Raw genomic sequence first — 20,559 nt, 5'->3', positions numbered from 1 at the left:
CTTGTATTCTGATTCTATGAAGATTTAGAACCCTAGGAGACAATCCCTCCCCAGTCATGTCTGGATTGTTTCAAAATGATTATCATCAGGGCCAGTTTAAATGCTTCAGGAGAAATGTTTGCCTCTTCTTTTGTTGGTATAATTATTATAATAAGGCCATCTCCAAGTTTTGGAGGGTGTTTTGACAATATGTGCTTTGAGTCCAGCTCTCCACGAGATGCGCATGATAGCAAATTCATGTCAAGTCTGGTGGTGTTGGACGTCCCAAGTTAACAGCAGCATAAAGGCACTACAACCCCGGTTTCTCTCGGGAAATTCTGTCCTTGGTTGAAAAGGCTATGCAACCTCTTCAAGAAGTGCCAAGTTCATCCTCTGGTATGTGAGAAGAAACCAGAAACCAGAGTCATTTTTGCGAGGCCTGATGAACACGACCGGTTCTAATAATTTAGGTGAGGAAACATCCTATGTGGAGGCAAGGGAATGATTGTGAGGCCACTGAGAATCTGACTAATTGGGTAAGTAGGAGGCACATCCCTGATTTGAGAAGGCCTTGGAGACATCCCTGTTGAAGAACAGAGATGATAATTATTTCGCTTTACTACTGACCTTTCCCAACAGGGTCGCTCGGTTCATCTATTATTTTGCTAGTGAAGGAACCAAAGAAAAAACTACCAATTAAAAGTTTTCCAGAACCTTGAAACCTGGAGGAAAGGTACCACCTCCAACTTTCCCACTGCTTTTAAAGTGAAAGCCTTGTAGTGTCAATGTAGTTCAGCAGTTAGATTAGAAGGTACCACTGTGCCACCCACAGACACACGTGTGCCCACGGGATCCCACCCCACTGAAATTAGGCTTGAAACAAGCATTCTCTTGTAGCCAACAGATGGCTATGGGAAGCATACAGACAGGACCTGACAGAGTCACAGTACTCTCCCCATCTATGGTTTCCAGCAGCTGGTATTCAGAAGTATACTGCCCCCGGCGGTGTGGAGGCAGAACACAGCATCGGGGTAGTAGCCATTGATAGCTTTATTCATTGAAGTAAATAAACAAGAATTAATGGTGAAAGGAGAAGTGAGTCTAGAATATCCCCCCCTCTCTCACACTGTCATGAACTGGCAGGACACTGAGGAAGGGGAAGAGGATCCTGGCAAGGGGTGTAGCCACGATTGGGACACACCAGGACAAGCTGAAGATGGAGAACAGGAGGTTGGTGATTTAGAAGGTACTCAAGGGACACCAGTGGATGTTGAAGGGGCACCTGACAGTTCGCAGAAACCTGGGAAGGCGGACACATCACCAGAACCAGAGGTGCCCCGTCTCCACAAACAGCATGGACTCTGAGGCATCAGGAATAATGGGAAGAGCCTGAGGCAGGCAAGAGACCACAGCCCAGCTTACTCATTGCTCAGGTGAAGATCCTGGGACTTGTCCTGTAGGAGGTTTGTGGCCACCAAGTTTGATTAAGCGCAGGTGAAGATCACGTGCTTTGTTAAGTGGAGAGGAGACACAGCTACCCAGCTGGAGCAAGCTCAGGTTTATCATTAATATTGGGAGGAATAAAAGAGAAGTCAGGCAGACACACTGTTTCTGATCAACTTTCGCTGTAGGCGGACCACGGCTTGGCTGCTTCAGGAACTCCAATAGACTGTGATTTCTAAACTGAACTTAGGATTCCAGCCCTGGATCATCTTCTGAGGTGGGAACTTGGCCTTATGGTTTGACTTTGAATCTTTCTCATTGAATTGGACCTGCACCTGTATTTGTCCATTGGGCTGTCTGACTGCTCTCTTAACGTTGCCTTTGGGACGGTGGGCACTATCGGGACTTAACTCAGAATATTTCCCTGCCTTCTGCCTTCATATCAGAATAACAAAAAAACAAAAAAACCAAAGCCATTTACTGAGAAGTTTCTCCATTTACTGAAAGCCTTGCTGGCTACTGCTTGGTCTCAGTCCTGGAAGAGAGAGGAAAAACTTCTGCAGACCCAAAAGAAACACCCCACCCCAACATCCACAGAATGAAGATGTACCTGATAGGTCAAGATGATTGAAATGGAAGGCACAATGCACCTGATTGGTAGGCAGCTCTTCAGAACCGCAGCACATCCCCTCAGTTACTTAATGGGCCCTGAGGGACTCCTCTGATTGGCTAGTGCTACTGATCAGGGAACTGAAGGGCACAAAAGGATAAATGGAAAAGCAGGGAGTCCTCTAGCCCTGCTTAACCCTTTCCTACCTATAAGTGAGAGTAGCTTCTCCTTCGCCCTCGTCTTCTTCAAATGGCAACTGCTCTCCCTAGTAATGTTTTGTGATTGGCAGTGCTGTTCAGCCAACACCCTTTAAACCTCTGGCAACCCTTGAAAAACCCTTTAAAAAACCCAGCAGCACTTACCAGACTGGCATGAATGGTAGCAATGGTGATTCTCAATCTTCCTCATCACTGGAGGACACTGTACACAACAACAAGGGGGGGGGGGTAGACCAGTACCCCAAAGTGCCTGGCTGTGCTTCAGACGGGTACCCCAAAGTGCTTTCTCAAGTGCCAACTCTCCATAGGTATCTAAGGTCAATGCAAAGACTCATGGGGTTTCTAGCTATCTTCCTGCTATTTTTGCACCATTTTTGCAGCTTTCCTGCTCTTTGGGGGCCATTCTTGCCCTTTTTGCAGTTTAAATTGATTTATTTAACTATTTCACGGTGCGGTGTGTAAGTGGGGAGATGCCTGTATGTGAGAGGGGAGGTGGTTGAAGGATGATTTTTGGCTGAGGGCTGGCAGTGCCCTATTTGCCCAAATGGATCAGCCTCCACCGTTTGACACAATACGGGTGCCTTTCCCAAAGCAACTTGGAGATGCTGAGCAGAGAATGGTTGGGAGCTGGGGGAGGTATTCAGAACCTGTGTAGAGAGAGGCTGGAGTTAAGACTTCTTTGTTCCTTTCCAGTGATCTGTCCATGGTCCTGCAAGCCTTGTAGCTGGCTGGCCTTCATTCGACACCCTACCAGGATCCCTTTTCTAGGAGTTGCTGTGTCTGAAGCCTCTGTGACCCGCCCCGCCCCAGGCTCACTACTCTTTCATTGATCCCACTTCTCTCCAGGACCCCAGACTGTTAACTGGACCCCCTAACTCACTGGCCATGTTTGAGCTTTGCCTCCTCCACCCAGCAGTACACAATGTGTATCTCTGTGTGTGTTTTGTGTAATGTATTTTGCTTTTACTACTCAATTGGAAGAACACAGAGATGTAAAGGGCACTCAAGTTCACATTGGACTGTTGAAATTTTTACTTAGTACCCCTTACCTACATACAGTGGTACCTCGGTTTTTGAACGTAATCCATTCTGGAAGACCGTTCGAGTTCTGAAAGGTTTGAAAACCGAAAACTCAGTAGCCGACAGCTAGGCCTCAGGATCTTGCACTCAGTGGAAGCTGTGTGGCATGTTTGATTTCCGAGGCGTGTTTGAAAACCGAAGCATTTACTTTCAAGTTTATAGCGTTCAAAAACCAAAATGTTCATCAACAGAGACGTTCGAAAACCGAGATACCTCTGTATTTATTTTGCTTTGAAAAATAATCAGATATGCCACCCCACTCCATCCACTCCATATGTGATTTGGATATGGCTGTCTTTAAACGAAAGCGTCTGTCACTGTAATGTCTAGTTAGGCTCTGGCTCAATGGAATCATACCTAAAATAAAATAAACTATGCATTGCTTACATACTTTCATTCCTGCGTTTGCAGACTTTAAGGACTAGAATACTGGTGTTTGTTTTTTAAAGAGGACAGTCCATGTTTCTCTTAAGGGCTCTGCCACACTTGTTTGATGTAGTCATGTAATTGCAGCATATACAAATCCTTGGTCGTACCTAATTTGCTGTCAAGATGCAGATGGAGAAGAACTGGCAACACGTGAGCAATGCATCATAAGGCTATAGATCAGGAGGCAGCATTCCATTTCACAGTGCCACCTTTACTTTTCTCAGACAACTGTGGACTTCTAGACCACAGATTTAAGTTCTGATTTTAAGAATAAAAACCTCAGAAGGTCCAATGCCAGCCACCCTGACACCAGATCAAATTGGAAAGACCTTGCAATGCTTCTGCAGTGGGCGTCGGCTTAGTTGCGTTTCCAGTGGAAAGAAGATTCATATCCAGAGCACTTGCTTTCCGGGCTAAATTTTTCCATAGCACATATATAGGGCCAGCGCTACCATTGGGCAAAATGAGGTTGCTGCCCTGCCCTGTGCCTCCTAAGCTGGCCTACCGCCCTCAGCTATAGTAAAACAGCCTGTCCCATTACCAGCCTGGTACAGGAAGATTCTGGAATGGGAGAGAACCATCTTGTTCTTTGCCTCAGGCTGCAAAATGTGTTTGGCCAACCCTGAAAGTTAAGGATGAGCTCTACCACCAGGTGTAGAGAATCTTTGGCCCGCCAGATATTGCTGAACTCCATCAGCCACAGTAAGCATGGCCAATGGCTACGGATGAGGGGAGCTGTACTTCAGCAACACCTATAAGGCCTCAGGTCCCCCATACCTGGTCTAAGAAATAATGCCGCAACACAGGTAACCCACTGGCAGGGCTTGGGGAGAAAAGATGTATATTTCAAAACCGTAGCCCTCCAACATCAATATTTCAAGCACTTGCTCTCCACAGCAGTGAATAAATATTTGAAATGAAAAGACCTGCAGCCAACGATTTAGCTGATTTGTTCCAATCCGTATGAAATGCCGGCTCCCTACTCCTTTGGCCTCCCTGCCTGTTCGGCTCCCTGGCTCAGAAGTCTTGGTCTCCAGAGCTCCCTCTCCTCTCCTCTTAATTTTTCTTAGCATACAGCCCTTCCTCTCTCTGTAAGTGAGGTTTGCAGATGCCATCCTTCTTTCTCCTTGTAACTTCCTTTCCCAACACTACATAAGAAGAGCCCTGCTGGGTCAGAACCAGAGGCTGATCTAGGCTGCTTCCAGACAAGTGTTTACTGTAGGATTGGTGCTCCTCATGCATGCAAGTTTTTTGCCACATCTGCACGAGATCATTGCCTCCTTGATCATTGAATAAAATCTCCATGCCCTTATTTAATTCTGCTGTCTGTCTATCATCTATTGCATTTATAGCTCATCTTTTTCTTCAAGGATCTCAAGGTGTTGTACATGATTCTCCCTCCCTCTCATTTAATCCCCACAACGACCCTCTGATGTAGGGTAGGCTGAGATGATGATGATAATTTATTACGTATACCCCGCCCATCTGGCTGGGCCTCCCCAGCCACTCTGGGTGGCTCCCAACAGAATATTAAAAACACAATAAAACATCAAACATTAAAAACTTCCCTAGAGGCAGTGACACAGTCACCCAATGAGTTTCATGGCTGAGTGGGGATTGAACCCTAGTCCCCCAGATCCTAGCCTAACTGCACCACACCTAGTTCACAATGGCACACACTATTGCATATCCTATATTGTGATATCTCAGCAACCTGTTTGCAGATTAAGCCCCTGTACCCAACTGCCTTCAATTTGTCAGGTTTCTTACCCAGCGGCTCATCTCTTATGTCTGCAATTTTCAGATCAGCAACTGTTATGAGATTTAGCAGGATTCAGGTCTTCAGAAGGTGCGACCTCTCCTACAAATTTAATCCAGTTCTACCCTAAAATATTAGACATTAGAGGTGCTCAATACAAAATCTGCAGGATCTATTTCTCTGTACTAGGGCAAGCTTCACCCACTCTGGAGGGGCTAGTGTGTTTGCAAATTTCATCCATTTCTGCCAAAGGGGGGGGGAGTCAAAAGTGTCCCCTCCCCACATTTCCCATAAATGAATTGGGGCAGGGAAAAGGTAAAGCAGCTTTGAATGGACCCCTGAGTTAAATTTGGCAGTCTACAAAGTGATTTGGATTTGGAGGGCTATTTTCCAAAGCACCCAATGGAGGTCTGAATTAAATCTTCTGGTCAGTGCGGACCCTTAATTCCTATTTGCCAACATGAGATTTCCGGGTGCTTGGGATCCCTGCCGTCACCAAGTCATTCCCTTCCATCTCTGCATTATTATTCTATCCACTTTTCTCCAGAAGGGAAGGCGGAGCTCCTGTTCCATTTCTTCCTTGTTCTGTCCTTTTTCTACCAACAAGCTCATCCCAGCAGTCATCCTACGCATGCAGCAAGAAAATCCAGCTGCTTTGAACAAGATTCACTTTCTTCCTGGAGTTTTAAGAGGATTTTCTCATTAGAACGTGCAGCTTTGCTGATTATGGAGAGGCAGCTGAAGACTTAAATCCTTGGCTGACCATCCAGACCCCAGGTCTGTCCGTCTGGGACCAAAGCATGTTACGAATCTTCTACAAGTGGATTTAGGTCTCCTAGTTTAACCTTTTTTTACCATGTGGCTTAACACACACCCCTGCTATTGAAATCCACCCTTTCCACTCAAGGCTTGCACAAAGATGCGTTTCCCTTTTCTTGCAAACTCCCAAGCCGCAAACAGGAAAAAAAACCTGTTAAGGTGCTGAGAACCTCTCATCCAACCGTTTGCTGTCATCACGTTGTATAAGATAGCAGTTAAGAAAAAGGAGCTCAAATTAATTTAACAGGCAAATTGAATTTCAACTCATGAACACAGTAGCTGCTGAGATGTGAATATCCCACAAGGCTGAAGCATTTGAATTCTAACCACCAACGCTACACCATCTCCCCATCATGACATTTTGTCACATCTTCAGCACAACGGTTGAGCTCCCTTTTCAAGTTCAGTGGGGTTTTATTTGCGGGGGGGGGGGGGTGTCTTTGGACAATGCACCACTTTCTTTAGCCTGGAAGAGTTGGAGTGCACAGACTCAGAATCTGCTATCACTGCATTTGACCATCCTGGGTGCTCGGTGCAAAAGCAAGGACGGTGGTGCTTCTGGGACGGTCCTGGCATGTAGCCACCTTTGCCTACTTCTGGAGTGGGTCCTGTTGAACCTAGCCAAATTTGGGAGCTGATGTAGTGTGGTGGGAACTCCCACATAAACAATCCTTGGCTGGCTCTGATCTAGGTCCATATCAGTGGTACCATCATCTTCAGATGGTAGTTTGCTTCAAAATGTGGTAAGCCAGCCCTGATGCATTTGGTGGGGGCTCCTCACTGCACAGAGTTGGCCCTGGACATCTGCCCCAAAGTATTGTCCTGACAGTAGCATACACCGTCTATCTAGTCCACCTTCATTTTTCCAGCAGTGGCTACCCAGGTGCCTTCGGAAGCTCAAAATAGGACATGAGGACCACAGACCTCCTCTGTTCCCACCATCTGACACTCAGAGGTATACTGCCTCCCTTCATGAAGGTTCTATTTAACTGCAGATAGATTCGTCCATCATGAAATTTGTTATTTTAAAAAGTTATCTATGGCATCTCTAGGGAATTTTAATATATTTCTTTAGCAAACCCTGATCTGCATGGCACCGTCTTCATTCTATATTTGCTGTCATTATGTTGTCCCTTTTTGCAGTATCTAGGAGTGCAAAATCTGCAGGTTCTCTCTCCTTCCGTCTTGCCTTCTACCTTAGTGGCCATTCCAACGAAGCATTTCTTTCTTCAGAACAATGTTCTTTTTTGGGGGCAGAAAGAGATTGAGTTAAAATAGCCATTGCCTCTGCCATTTAATTAATTTAATCTGTGGGCTTGCAAGGGAAGAGATCCTGATAAGATTACGAGTGAAGGAAAGAAAGAATGTGATCAGTATTTCTCCTATAAATGCCATCTTAACAATGAGCTCTCTGCAGCAGCAAGATATCAGAGAGCACATTTTGGGTCACCCTGTAAATAAATAATCTTCTTATGGTCCAGCAGTCATTCCATTATTATTATGATTATTAGAATCAAAAAGTATGTTATAAAAGATACTAAGATGTGGAAATTAAGACTCTGAAAGCTAGCTGAAAGAGCAGTAATATATGCAGACCATCATTTTTGCTTGTTGCCATAGTAAAGGCTGGTTATCAGGGTTAACTCCACACCACAAACTTTTTAATGACTAAAAATGTTGATGCAGATGTGATCCATGGGATCTTTGGTGTAATACTTGGCCTTTATCTAGCCCTTTATGACTTTTCAAAGTACTTCACATACATTGGCTTGTATCCAATGCTAGTCCTACTTAGAGCACACCTGCTGAAATAAATAAACCTAAGTTAGTCGTGTCCATTAACTTCAGTAGATCTACTTTGAGTAAGACTAGCACTGGATAAAATCCATTGCCTTAGCAACAATTGCAGGTAGATCAGTGTTATTGTCCCCATGTTGCAGATGGAGGGAAGGGAAACTATGGTTTGCCACAGAGTAAGTTTACAGCAAAGGCAACATTTGAACTGGAGATGTCAAGGTTCTCACAGCCCAGTTACTACATTACACAGGCTCCTTTGCATATGATTGGGTTACCAATCTCACGCAGCTCACAGCACACCCAGCACCCTTCTCTGTAGCCCTTTCAATAGCTTTGCAGTGTCTGTATCTGTTGGAGTTACAACTTCAGTGGAAATACCGTATTTTTTGCACCATAACACTCACTTTTTTCCTCCTAGAAAGTAAGGGGAAATGTCTGTGCGTGTTATGGAGGAAATGCCTACGGGTGGCATGCCTACGGATTTTCCTCCTCTAAAAACTACGTGCGTGTTATGGTCGGGTGCGTGTTATAGAGCGAAAAATACGGTAGTTCTGATTCCTCAGCACTCAGTGGGGATCCTTTGTTCTGACTTAGGGTGCATCCAGGAGAATTTTGTGGCTGAGATTCAATCGCATAATGGCAAATTCAGGTTGCACAATGCGGAACTGTTGCTCTTGCACAACTAGCTTGCTTCCACACACAAAGAAAGCGTTGGGGGGAACACTTCTTGTAATAAGAAAAGTGATAGGAAAATGTGCTAGAATAACAATGGCTTGTTGCAATGCTTTATAACCTCCCCGCTAACAAATCAGAATGCTCAATAAGTAGTGGGCATCATATACCGTAACCTCCCCACAACCCTTGTGCAAGCAAATCATTATGATTGCTCAAAAGTAGGTACTCTGGAAGATCTTAGGCTGATTCCACAGTAGCTGATTCCCTGCTGCCCCAAGAATGGAATACCGGTAATTTGTACATATAGTTTTTGGAGAGAATTCACACAACAACATCATAGCCAGCCAACTGGATCCCAGTTTCCTCTGTGTTATCTTCCTGTCTTCTTTTGTAACTGATCCACAGTAATTTTCAAAACGTAAAACACAGTTGTATTGCTGACACGTCTAGTGTGGACTGGCAAAATGCCCCTGAAAATTCCCCGGGCTACTGCTCCTATATGTAATAGTTTCCTCCTTGTTTCTTTTCTTTCAAAATGGCTTTTGCTTCTTAGGTTTCTACCCCTTTAAGTAGCTTCTTCCTGTTCACCAGCATTCCAGAACTGGTCCTTAATTAGTCAGTTCCTGTTCATTGTTTGTGTTTTGGAGCAGGGTGGTGATGGTTGGTAATTATCAATTTCCTCTTCACAGCCGGAGAAATTGCTCATTATTTTATTAAGACGGCATTACTACACACGACGGAGTCTTAAGAGAAGTGAAGCTCACTCAAATGAAAGACATGAACCAAGCACATTTCTAATCCCCTGAACAGAATACAGGCAAAAAATAAAATAATAATAAAAAAAACACCGGGCAGATTTATGCATTTGCACCAGAAAATTAGCTTGTGTGTGCGTCTTTTTATACTGCATTCTCGCTTTCCCTCTCTCACCTTTTGATGTTCTTCCATTAGAGCACCCGGCTAGTTTCACAAAAAAATGTCCGTCCCCCCTTCTATTTCTTGGCAACACAAAATTGCTAGCAATTCTGCCCAGCATGACATCTTAAAATAAAAGCAAGCATCACTCTGCTTCTATCTTCTCTATCTCTTCTCCCTCTGATCCTCACACACATCTCTGTGTGTCTTCAGAAGCCCCCCTTTTTTGCCCCCCTTCATTTTTCCTCCTTGACCATACAAAGTCCACCTATGTGGGTAGACGGGAGGAAAACGGGAAAAGATGACTGTTCCCACTCTTCTCCTCCGCTGTGTCCTCCTCTCTATCCATGCATGTGCATTGACAGTGACACTGTTCTTGCCAATGGAGCAACAGAAGTGAGTGCTGCAGGGCAGGGGGGAGAGAAATTGGACAACCCATCAAGAGCAGAATGAGGCAATTTCCTTCTCTATTTGATATGGGAATTCAGGTATAGATCTCGGCACAATAACAAAATTGTTCATCTCCCTCCCTGACCTGCAATTTTTTTTCCACAGACTCCCTTACCAAACATCTTTTCAGTTTTTATTAATGTACAGGTTGCTTATTCGTGCACATTCCAAACAGACAGAGCAAAATGCAAATCATAAACATACGCTTAAATCAGATGCAGGAATCCCTTTTTCTGTTAAGGGGGCAATTTATCAGGGGCTGCATGCCAATAGCAAGTGGGGCTTGAGTTACCTGCTTTTCCAGGGGCATCTGCTGGGGTGGGTTGTTGCCACGGAGGTGGTATCCCAGCTGCAGCATCACCACTGTGGACCTCAATGGTGCAGGAGCAGGGCAGGGTGGTGGCAAGGTCAGGGTGATGCCGGGTACATTGGCAGAGCTAATGCTGCACTCCGACCAGTAGCACCTGTACCACCCCTCCCTTGGCCTTAAAAGGTAAAGGTAAAGGGACCCCTGACCATTAGGTCCAGTCGTGGCCGACTCTGGGGTTGCGGCGCTCATCTCGCTTTATTGGCCGAGGGAGCCGGCGTACAGCTTCCGGGTCATGTGGCCAGCATGACTAAGCCGCTTCTGGCGAACCAGAGCAGCGCACGGAAATGCTGTTTACCTTCCCGCCAGAGCGGTACCTATTTATCTACTTGCACTTTGACGTGCTTTCAAACTGCTAGGTGGGCAGGAGCTGGGACCGAGCAACGGGAGCTCACCCCGTCGCAGGGATTCGAACCGCCGCCCTTCTGATCAGCAAATCCTAGGCTCTGTGGTTGAACCCACAGCGCCACCCGCTTGGTTTTATTGCTGTCAGTGGCAGGGATGCTGGTGCCAGGAGACCAGATCTGTGGTACCACCTCTCCCTGCTCTTTTCTTTTTTCTGCCACTCCCTTTTATCTCTTCCTCTCCTCCTTTCCAACTCAGAGGCCTGCAGGGCAGATATTCTGCCTGTTGCTAATGTATAAGACCGTTCATACAATGTACTGGGATACAAAAATAAAGTTCTACCAAATAGTGTGGTTATGGGGTATTTTAGGGCATCCCCCCGCCCCCAGTACAACTGTAGATCATGCCTAGCCATGGTTAGCTCAAACATGGTTTGCAAGCCCACTTTTGGTTCTGGTTTCCTGCTAACAAACCACAGCTTATCATTCCACACATCATACAAAATCACAGTTAAGCTTTCTTAATCACACGTCTGAACTGGGCCTTATTACCTACAGGTTGTTGCCAGCTCCATCACTACAAAAAGGGAATCAGAGCGCCGCCGCCGCCGCCATGTTGTTTTTTGGGTCAGCAGGTGTAACACAGCTTTCATTCTATCTGCTATCACCAAAATGGATGACAGCCTGACTACTAGTGGTCTAAAGTTGAAAAGTAAGATAAACACAGCAAATCCCCTAAAAGGAAAGGAGAGGATCGTTTTATTTATTTATTAAATTTGTATACTGCCCTGTACCCGCAGGTCTCAGGGCGGTTACAGCCTAGAATCACAATATAAAAACATGATTCAGAGCCTGCTGTTTCACCATACACCGGATCCCTGCCTGGAATTCTAGTGAATAAAGACAGCAGCCAAGAGACTCTGGGTGGGTGGGTTTAGACACCCTATCCTGGAATCTCTTATCTGTCCATTCCTGACTGGGCTTGAAGGGGGAAGAGGGCTTGAAAGCACTAGGCTGTTTCCCCACTAACATGCACCGAACTCACTGTGAAATACCCACCTTCTCCAGAAATGACCACAAATAGCCCTTCCTTCTGATTCCATCCTTGTGGGCAGGGCCTTTGCTACTGGACCTGTTCCTCCTTGATTCAGGAAGTGGAGAATAGAATTCTAGGCCTTTCTTTGCATCCTTGTGGGATGGTAGGGGGCTTGTTTGGGGCCTTTGAGTTTGCCCTTTTGCTCCTTTCCAGAGATAGTTTTTCTCTCTCACACACACATACATCTATACAGGTAAGCAGGAGGTGTTACAGTACAAGGAAGACGTGTGGCTGTGAGGGGGAGGGCTTTTTCAATGATAGCAGCCCAGCTGAGGAATGCTCAGCCCAGAAATGTCCACTTTGTTGTCTTAGGACCTGCTTATCACCTCAGCCATCCATTTTAGACTTAATTTTAACCCTACTTTTGTTTCTAAAGGCATTGCAGCCTTTTCAAAGTCTTTGTATTTTGAAATCATTCTGGTTTATTTTATTTGCACTTTAACTTGTTTTTGTATCATGTTACGAATAATTTAGTTTCAAGCCAGAGAGGTAGAAAGATTTCTACAAAGATAAATAAATAGCTTCCAAGTATGAATGCATGCAGCAAAACACACACAAGCAGAGGGTTGTTGGGGGGGGGGGAGGAGTATATGCAATAATCAATCTATATGACAATCTGTATGTGAGCTCCATAGTATTCCCACACAGTATTCCTTACACAAGTTGAAATGTTGCAGGGTTGAAGAAGCCCTAAGAGGGCTGGGGTGGGAAGTTAAATTTCGCAGTACAGTAAGTCGATGTAAATCGGCCTCTTTTTCGTCCGTTCTTTTTGACTGCAGGTCTCTTGTATACTTGTATTCGTGTCTTGTTGAACACAACAGCTCTTGTTCTCAAGTGGAGAGCAAAGACCATTTCTCTTTATTTTCTGCACATTTCTTTCTTCCCATTTAGGGGAGGCTGGTTTGGCGTATATATACATGCCTGGCACGGAGGTGACCTTTTATCCAGGGCTGTGCAGCTGTGAGCAGCTGCTCTTTTAGGCTGGAGGTGAACAGAAGATTCCCCCAGCTGCAGCTGCAAAATTGGGGGTGGGAAGGGGGGGTGACGCAACCCAGAGCATTGAAGAGACCTTCATCGGGGTTCAGAGAAGGGACAACTCTTGGAAGGAGGATTGTGGTGGACGACAGGTGCTAGCAATAGTCCGTGTGGCTCATCCAAGGTTGTAACCGCACAGTAGCTATTTGTGAAGAGAGTGGCTCTTCCAAGTTTCTTCCTCAAATTGCATGTATTTCTTGCTGTTTTGAAGTCTCTTGCAGCAGAATCTTACACATGTCTTAGCAATAGGTGAGTTCATAGGATTGGACCCTAAACTTATTAAGGCTGCAGTCCTTGCAGTGATTTATCTGAGAATAGGACCCATTGAATTCAACTTACTTCTGAGTTGACCTGTATAGGATTGCAATATAACTTACAAAGACATAAGACAAAGGTATTTTCAGTACCGGGGTGACAAATTGCTATAATTTTAGATAGAAATAACAATGCATCTCACCATTGTTGCAGTAACACCATAGAGAGGAATGCTTGGGACCATGAGACCTGCATGGCCTTCTCAGTTTGCTGTCGAGGAGGTAATGTTGATGGGCAGCTTCAAGGTTCCTGCTGCTGTCCATTTTAGGGTCCTTTCTCTTTAAACTGGGCTTAGACTGAACATGGGACATGGGTGGTGCTGTGGTCTAAACCACTGAGCCTCTTGGGCTTGCTGATCAGAAGGTTGGCAGTTTGGATCCCCGCAACAGAGTAAGCTCCCGTTTTTCTGTCCCAGCTCCTGCCAACCTAGCAGTTTGAAAGCACGCCAGTGCAAGTAGATAAATAGGTACTGCTGTGGCAGGAAGGTAAACAGTGTTTCCATGCGCTCTGGTTTCCGTCACGGTGTCCCGTTGCACCAGAAGTGGTTTCATCATGCTGGCCACATGACCTGGAAAGCTGTCTGTGGACAAATGCCGGCTCCCTCGGCCTGAAAGCAAGATGAGCACTGCAACCCCATAGTGGCCTTTGACTGGACTTAACCATTCAGGGTTCCTTTACCTTTCCTCTAACATACTTTCTAATATGGGATCGTCTTCCTCTATAATGCAGGATATGTGACTATCCAAAGGATTGGGGTAGTATTATTGCAGGCACCTTCATTTTAATTTCTCCCAATGCCTAAATTGGACCCTCCAGGGCATGTGGGAAATTTAAAATGCTTCCTGCCTGGATCACCATTGTCGGTGAGCATCACTGCAGAAGGCCAGAGAGTGGCGGTGTCATCATCTACTGGCATAGGAGGGGGGCCACAGGAAGGCTTCTAAATAAATAATATGGTTCATGTGTGGATACAGGTGTTTAGAGAGACTCTGGCTGTAATGAATGGGAAAAAGCCTGCAGCAAGGCAATGGTGGGGAGAGGATTATGCCTGAGAATTCCTGCCCACATTTTAAAGCAAACTGACCAGATTTGCAGTTCCTGGACTAATATGTGAATTGGAATGCAGGTGTTATTTTTCACAGCTTCTCCAAATTTTGTAATTTTAGTTTATGGCTGGGGGAAAAAAAACTCCAAAGTGTAAAGTGATGTGTAAAGTTTGGGTGGAATTACTCTCTAACCAGAAGAGTGGAGAGATATTAAGTTGAAGCTCCTGCGAGACAAATGTTACCAGGCCACCAGTAGGGCGCCCATACAAATGGACTCCAAAGTAAGGTTAATGTGCATACAAAAAAAAGGTGGTGTTGTGGTAACATGCATGTACAAATGCATATTTTGTGGAATTATGCTAAAAATAATGCAAATTTTATAGGTTTTTAATGATAAAACTGGGATGTGATAAACTTAAGAATGAACATATTTGAGACAAAAGGCAGGGGTCAACAATTTGGTAAGTGTGCAGGGATCACACTAGACAGCCAAAACTTGTGCAAGCAGCACTGGGTTTTTCTTTTTCTCTTACAAGGACAACCATATGCATCTTATGCTGCTCATCTGGCCTGTAGATCTGAACCTGTGTTTTAAATGCTGGGCTGGTGTTTTAATATATTCTGCGCGAAGAACCTTCATGTAAACAGTTCCACAATTGGAAGATGTAAATAAAAATAAAACAAGGAAATTCACAGCCCTCTTCTGACTAAACTGTAATTGTGCTGGAGAGTTGGAGAACTCTGACCTGTGTTATTGCCCTTATAGCTGGTGTGTGTGTGTGATTGCGTGTGTGTGTATCTATCTGTGGTGTGTCCATATTTAGAATGCCGCATGCTGTTCTTGTCTTTCTAAAAAAATACTGCAGAAGTAGAGAAGGGACAGAAGAAAGACTTCTAAAGTCATCAGGGAGAATGGAGAAAGAAAAGCCATTCTCCCTGATGGAGAAAGAAAAGCCTTTTAAAAACCTGTGCTTTTTCAGTTGGGGGAAAAGAAGGAAGGTTTGTGATCGAAGCATGTTGCTAGGAGAGAGTGGATAGGGAGGAATTATTTTCTCTCTTTTTTTTAGCACGTCAGAAATAACATTTGGGGTTATCCAATGAAACACTGGTAGGAGGTAAACGGAAGGCAGTGCACCTTATTGACTTGTGGAACTCATTGCTACAAGATGTAGTGATGACTATTGGGAAAGCAATTCTTACCTTCAGTGTTCACCATCCTCCACCACTTATAACAGAGCTTACTGAACTGAAACCAGTTCCTGTAGGATAGGGGGGTTCTGGGCACTGGCGGAGGAAGGGGTGGGTAGTGAGTGCGGCCCGTCACAGGTGTCATCCCTAAGGGGGGGGTGACATCACCGCCCTGCCCCCTGGGACTCTCGCCATGGGTGGTGCCCCCCGGGACGCTAGCCCCACCCCTACAGGCAGCTAGCCCCAGCCCTGGGTGTACAGCCCTCCGGGTGCTGGAACAGCTAGCTCCGCCTCTGATTCAGGGGATAATTTTCCTAGCATCCTGCATTCCCTGTGACACTAACCATAGGTATGGAAAGCGTCAAGCACCTCTGGCAACCACACAACCACAGATGCCTTTTAAAACCCATATATTGCTCTGTATCCACAAATTCTCAGCTTTCAGTTCTTACTCAGTGGCCTTGGGCAAGGCTTTATTTAGTAAACAGAGTGAACTCCCATGTGTGTGTGAATTCATCATTCAGTAACTGCAGCAGCAACGGATGCAAGAAGAAACCAAATAACAAACATCCTAGCCCAGACAAAGCTCTCCTGTTGCCAAAATCGGCCTATCAATGAATAAATGCAGCTCATAAGCTATATACTATGTCTGATGAACCTCAGATTTGTCTGTATGTCTGAGATTGCAGAAATAAGAGGATTGCCAAGCACCCAGCAGGCCACAAACCTCAAATGCAAAAATGTTCTGTGGAAACTGTTCACACAGTCACCTGCTCACAAGGAGTATCTGCATGCCAGATGCTGAGCGATGCATTTGTGAATCAGCTGTTGCAATGAATGAATGATCAGGCAGCGCTGAGAATAGGGCTTGAATGGAAATGTGAAGAATTTTGGCAGCGTGTAGTGTAGAGCTTTATGCAACCGCTTGGCCACCCACCAGGCCTTCAGCTCAACTGCCTTCACCTGTCTTGACAGTGGCAACGCATGCTTCCAAAGGCAGGCTGAGCTGTGCTTTGGTAAGTGGGTATCCCAGAGAATTTTGCACCCAAACTCCACAGATCCACCCAGTGCATACTGCACCTCAGTTTGGTTGTGGGCTGCAGTTCGTAAAGGAACCCAAGCATTAATTATTTTGAGTTTTTGCTGGGTACGCTGGAGATAGGGCTGGGTGGGCAAAAGTTGTTTGGGCAACATCAAAGTTCCAGCTCCCACGCCGCACCAGAGGACACTGCTGCCAGGCTACATCTCCCTGTCTAAATTTCTGAGACTTGTACTGCTTGGCAGGAGGCAGCTATGAAAGAGAATTGCTAATTCAGTGCAGTTGTTTGGGGGCGATTCCCCTGAGGCCTTCTTGCTTTACTACGCTGTGTGCATATCCTTTACCTTCCAGAAATGCTGAAAAACTAGGTCAGTGGAGGGAGAGAGAGAGAATAGAATATTCACGGAGAAGGATATATGAATCGTGCAGGCAGCATGACACTCAAAACGCAGCACAGGTCTGGTACCTGTTAGCAGTTGGAAATCTAAAGGAGGTCATTTTAGTCCATGCTCATGCCAGCACTCATTTCTACTTAATAGATGCTCATGTGCTTTAGCATGTGTTTTGGGGCTGCAATGCTAAGACACAGTGACACTTTATTAAACAGAAATGAGCATTCACTTGAGCGTAGCCTAAACTAACCTCTCTTGGATTTGCAGGCATTGGCTGGTAACTGGCCTGGGCTGTGTCTGGACGAACACACTTCCGCTTGTCCCATGCCTAATAAGCAGTTTTTGCTTGCCCCATGCTTTCTAGGCATGAGTCTGAGTGGTTTTGCCTTTGTTCTGCAACTTTCCCACTCTTTAGTGCTCAATCGGAACAAATGGTAATCTGCTGAAAATCCAATTGTTGTTTGTTCCAGTTCAGCTTTAATGTAGTGGGGCAAATGTTTGCCCCTTCTCTAGGGCCTATTTCAGCAGTAGCAGATGGCATGGTAAGGTGCTGCCTCTCACCTGACACCTGAGTTGCTCTTACTTCTCAGGAAGGAAAGGGGGAGGTGGGAGGTGGTGGGGAAGCCACTGTGGTGCAATTGCGCCAGCTGGAGCCCCAGCTTGGCTTTGCTGGTGCGTTTGCACCATGCTAACTTCCCTGTCACCTCATCCCTCCTTCCTGGGAAGCACCAGAGACTTAGCGGTTGGGGGAATCAGGTGAGCGCTGCTGCTGCACCATGCTATCCACTGCTGTATTTCAGGAGTAACAGCTTTGCTTCTATAATGTTCTCATGCTACATACAAAAATATGAATTCAGTGCCAGAAAGAGCATGTGTGCTGGGCAGGTCATGGAAGGACATTCCAGGGTTCTTCATTGTTCTACTCAGTGATGGAAAAGCTGTGGTTCTCCTAATGTTGGACTCCAACTCCCATCAGGCCCAGCCAGCATGGCCAGTGGTCAGGAATGATGGGAATTTATGTTCAGCAACATCTGTAGGGCTACAGGTTCTCCACGTCTGCTCTCTCTCCTTTTTGAATGGGACAGAAGCTCCCTGGAAAGGCACTGTGGGGAACGTAATCTTGTTGCTGTCCACACGAACAGAGTTCATGAGGAGGTGTATCACGTGGCCCTAAGATACTCCAGTCAGTCCTTCAGGGGGCATGAGGAAAATTTGAAAAGGAATTAAATCTGCTGATAGCAATTCCCCAAAGTTGATTATTGTATCTCACCCCTTGACTTCCAACACTTCAGTCTGATTTTAGTGAATGAAAGTGGTTCATTGAAGTGAAGATAAAATGAGATAAGGAAGAAGAAGAAGGGTTTGGATTTGATATCCTGATTTATCGCGACCCGAAGGAGTCTCAAAGCGGCTAACATTCTCCTTTCCTTTCCTCCCCCGCAACAAACACTCTGTGAGGTGAGTGAGGCTGAGAGACTTCAAAGAAGTGTGACTAGCTCAAGGTCACCCAGCAGCTGCATGTGGAGGAGCGGGGAAGCGAATCCGGTTCCCCAGATTACGAGTCTACCGCTCTTAACCACTACACCACACTGGATATGGAACAAATATAAGGTACGGGGGGGAGGGAGGATTTAAGCTACATTGTGCAAGACTTGAGTGGTAAAGTAACTTACTGACATACTAACCTGTGGAAGGCTAGGTTATGCTGCTACTCAGAAGTTAGGTATAATGAGGAAAAAAGGAGGGGAACCTGGAACCCAATTTGGCTGCCATTTTGTTACTGAACTGAAGTACAGATAAAGAACAAGGGTTCTAAGTTTGTGGCACCAAATTGTACTAAACTACCAGGGCTGGCAAGCCAACAAAGGTCTGTATAGTAAAAGCTATGGTTTTCCCAGTAGTGATATATGGAAGTGAAAGCTGGACCATAAAGAAGGCTGATTGCTGAAGAATTGATGCTTTTGAATTATGGTGCTGGAGGAGACTCTTGAGAGTCCCATGGACTGCAAGAAGATCAAACCTATCCATTCTTAAGGAAATCAGCCCTGAGTACTCACTGGAAGGACAGATCGTGAAACTGAGGCTCCAATACTTTGGCCACCTCATGAGAAGAGAAGACTCCCTGGAAAAGACCCTGATGTTGGGAAAGATGGAGGGCACAAGTAGAAGGGGACAACAGAGGACAAGATGGTTGGACAGTGTTCTCGAAGCTACCAGCATGCGTTTGACCAAACTGTGGGAGGCAGTGGAAGACAGAAGTGCCTGGCGTGCTCTGGTCCATGGGGTCACGAAGAGTCGGACACGACTAAACAACTAAACAACAACAACAACACCAGGGCTGGCAATTAGGCAGCTGCCTTGGGAGCTAATTTTGGGTATCAAGAAAGGGCAGCAACTTGTTAGTTATTTAATTTATATTTATTGTGGTTTTTTTATTGCCAGGGAAGGAGAGAGATGCTTGTGATTTCCCCCCCACCTTTTTTTTTGGCCTCAGGCTCCAAATGACTTGACTTGTAGGTAAAGGCACCGCAGGCAGCAAAACATTTGGGGCTTCCTTGTAATCTATTTACATGTGAGGATGGGGTGGGATTTCAGGTGGGTTTAAACTCTGGTAACTCCTTGTTCAAATTAAATCCCTCACTGCACTTTTGCAGTCAGGTTGCGGGGGAAAAAAAAGAACAAGCCAAGAGAATTCTATGTGGATGCATTTTCACAGTACATGTTCTTTGGTTTGAGAGGACAGGAGGTGGGAGGGGTTTGCTTCCCTTCTGGAAATTGAGTTTGGGGGACATTCCTCTCTTACCTGGCTGGAAAGCAGGGCGGAGCTGGAAGAGCAGCTGGAAATGAGGAGGAAAGGTGTCCCAACAGGGCAGGTAGGCCCAAAACATCCCATCTGTTATTGCTGTCTCTGAAAAGGACAGCGGGGGCCTGTTTGCTACAGCCTTCTACCTTCTGTTGTGCCCATCATTTTGCCTGAGCTGTGGGATGACATGTAGTTAGAGGGAAAAGGCAAGAAAGGTAGGAGAAAAATGCCAGAGTCCTTACCTCCATCTTTCATCTTGATCTTCTTTATAGCTGGTTTCCACAGCAACCGTATACCTGTATGTGTATGTCTTCCTCCATCCCCCACCACGGCCCCACCTCTCACCTGATTCGTTTCCCTGATTCTTCAGAGGCCATGATATGTGTGTGTGTGTGTGTGTGTGTGTGTGTATTGCCCAATCCCTAACCCTCTCATGTTGAGTCCCAAGATTTGCAAAAGGTAAATGAGATGTGAATAAGGGGTGTGTTTGCCAAAGGATTAGAAATTTGTCACAACATACAGTTCATAGTGGCCTTCCCATGATTTTTCCTCTTTCATTTCCCCACATTCCCTTACACGCTATTTCTTCCTTTTGTTTCGTTTCACTGTACATGGTTTCTTTCCTCCCTTTCCCTGTTTTCCTCTCCTTCCAACACTTAATTTCTGCCATTTGGAGATGGTGGAACTCAATCCCGCCTGGTAGCCATGCTATCTTGTGATACTTACTCTGTGTGTGTGTGTGTGTATGAGAGAGAGAGAG

The 20,559-nt window shown here is 45.6% G+C and overlaps 1 protein-coding gene across 4 annotated transcripts in view; it reads left to right on the top strand.

Moving 5' to 3' along the window:
- SRCIN1 (SRC kinase signaling inhibitor 1) overlaps positions 1-20,559 on the top strand; it is a 331,708-nt gene that overhangs the window by 14,341 nt on the left and 296,808 nt on the right. The gene's annotated exons all lie outside the window — the stretch shown is intronic.

This window comes from Podarcis cretensis (genome assembly GCF_951804945.1).
Source record: "Podarcis cretensis genome assembly, chromosome: 13".
Lineage (NCBI taxonomy): Eukaryota > Metazoa > Chordata > Lepidosauria > Squamata > Lacertidae > Podarcis > Podarcis cretensis.
Note: the sequence above shows the minus strand (reverse complement) of the source record. Positions and strands in the feature narration are given on the sequence as shown.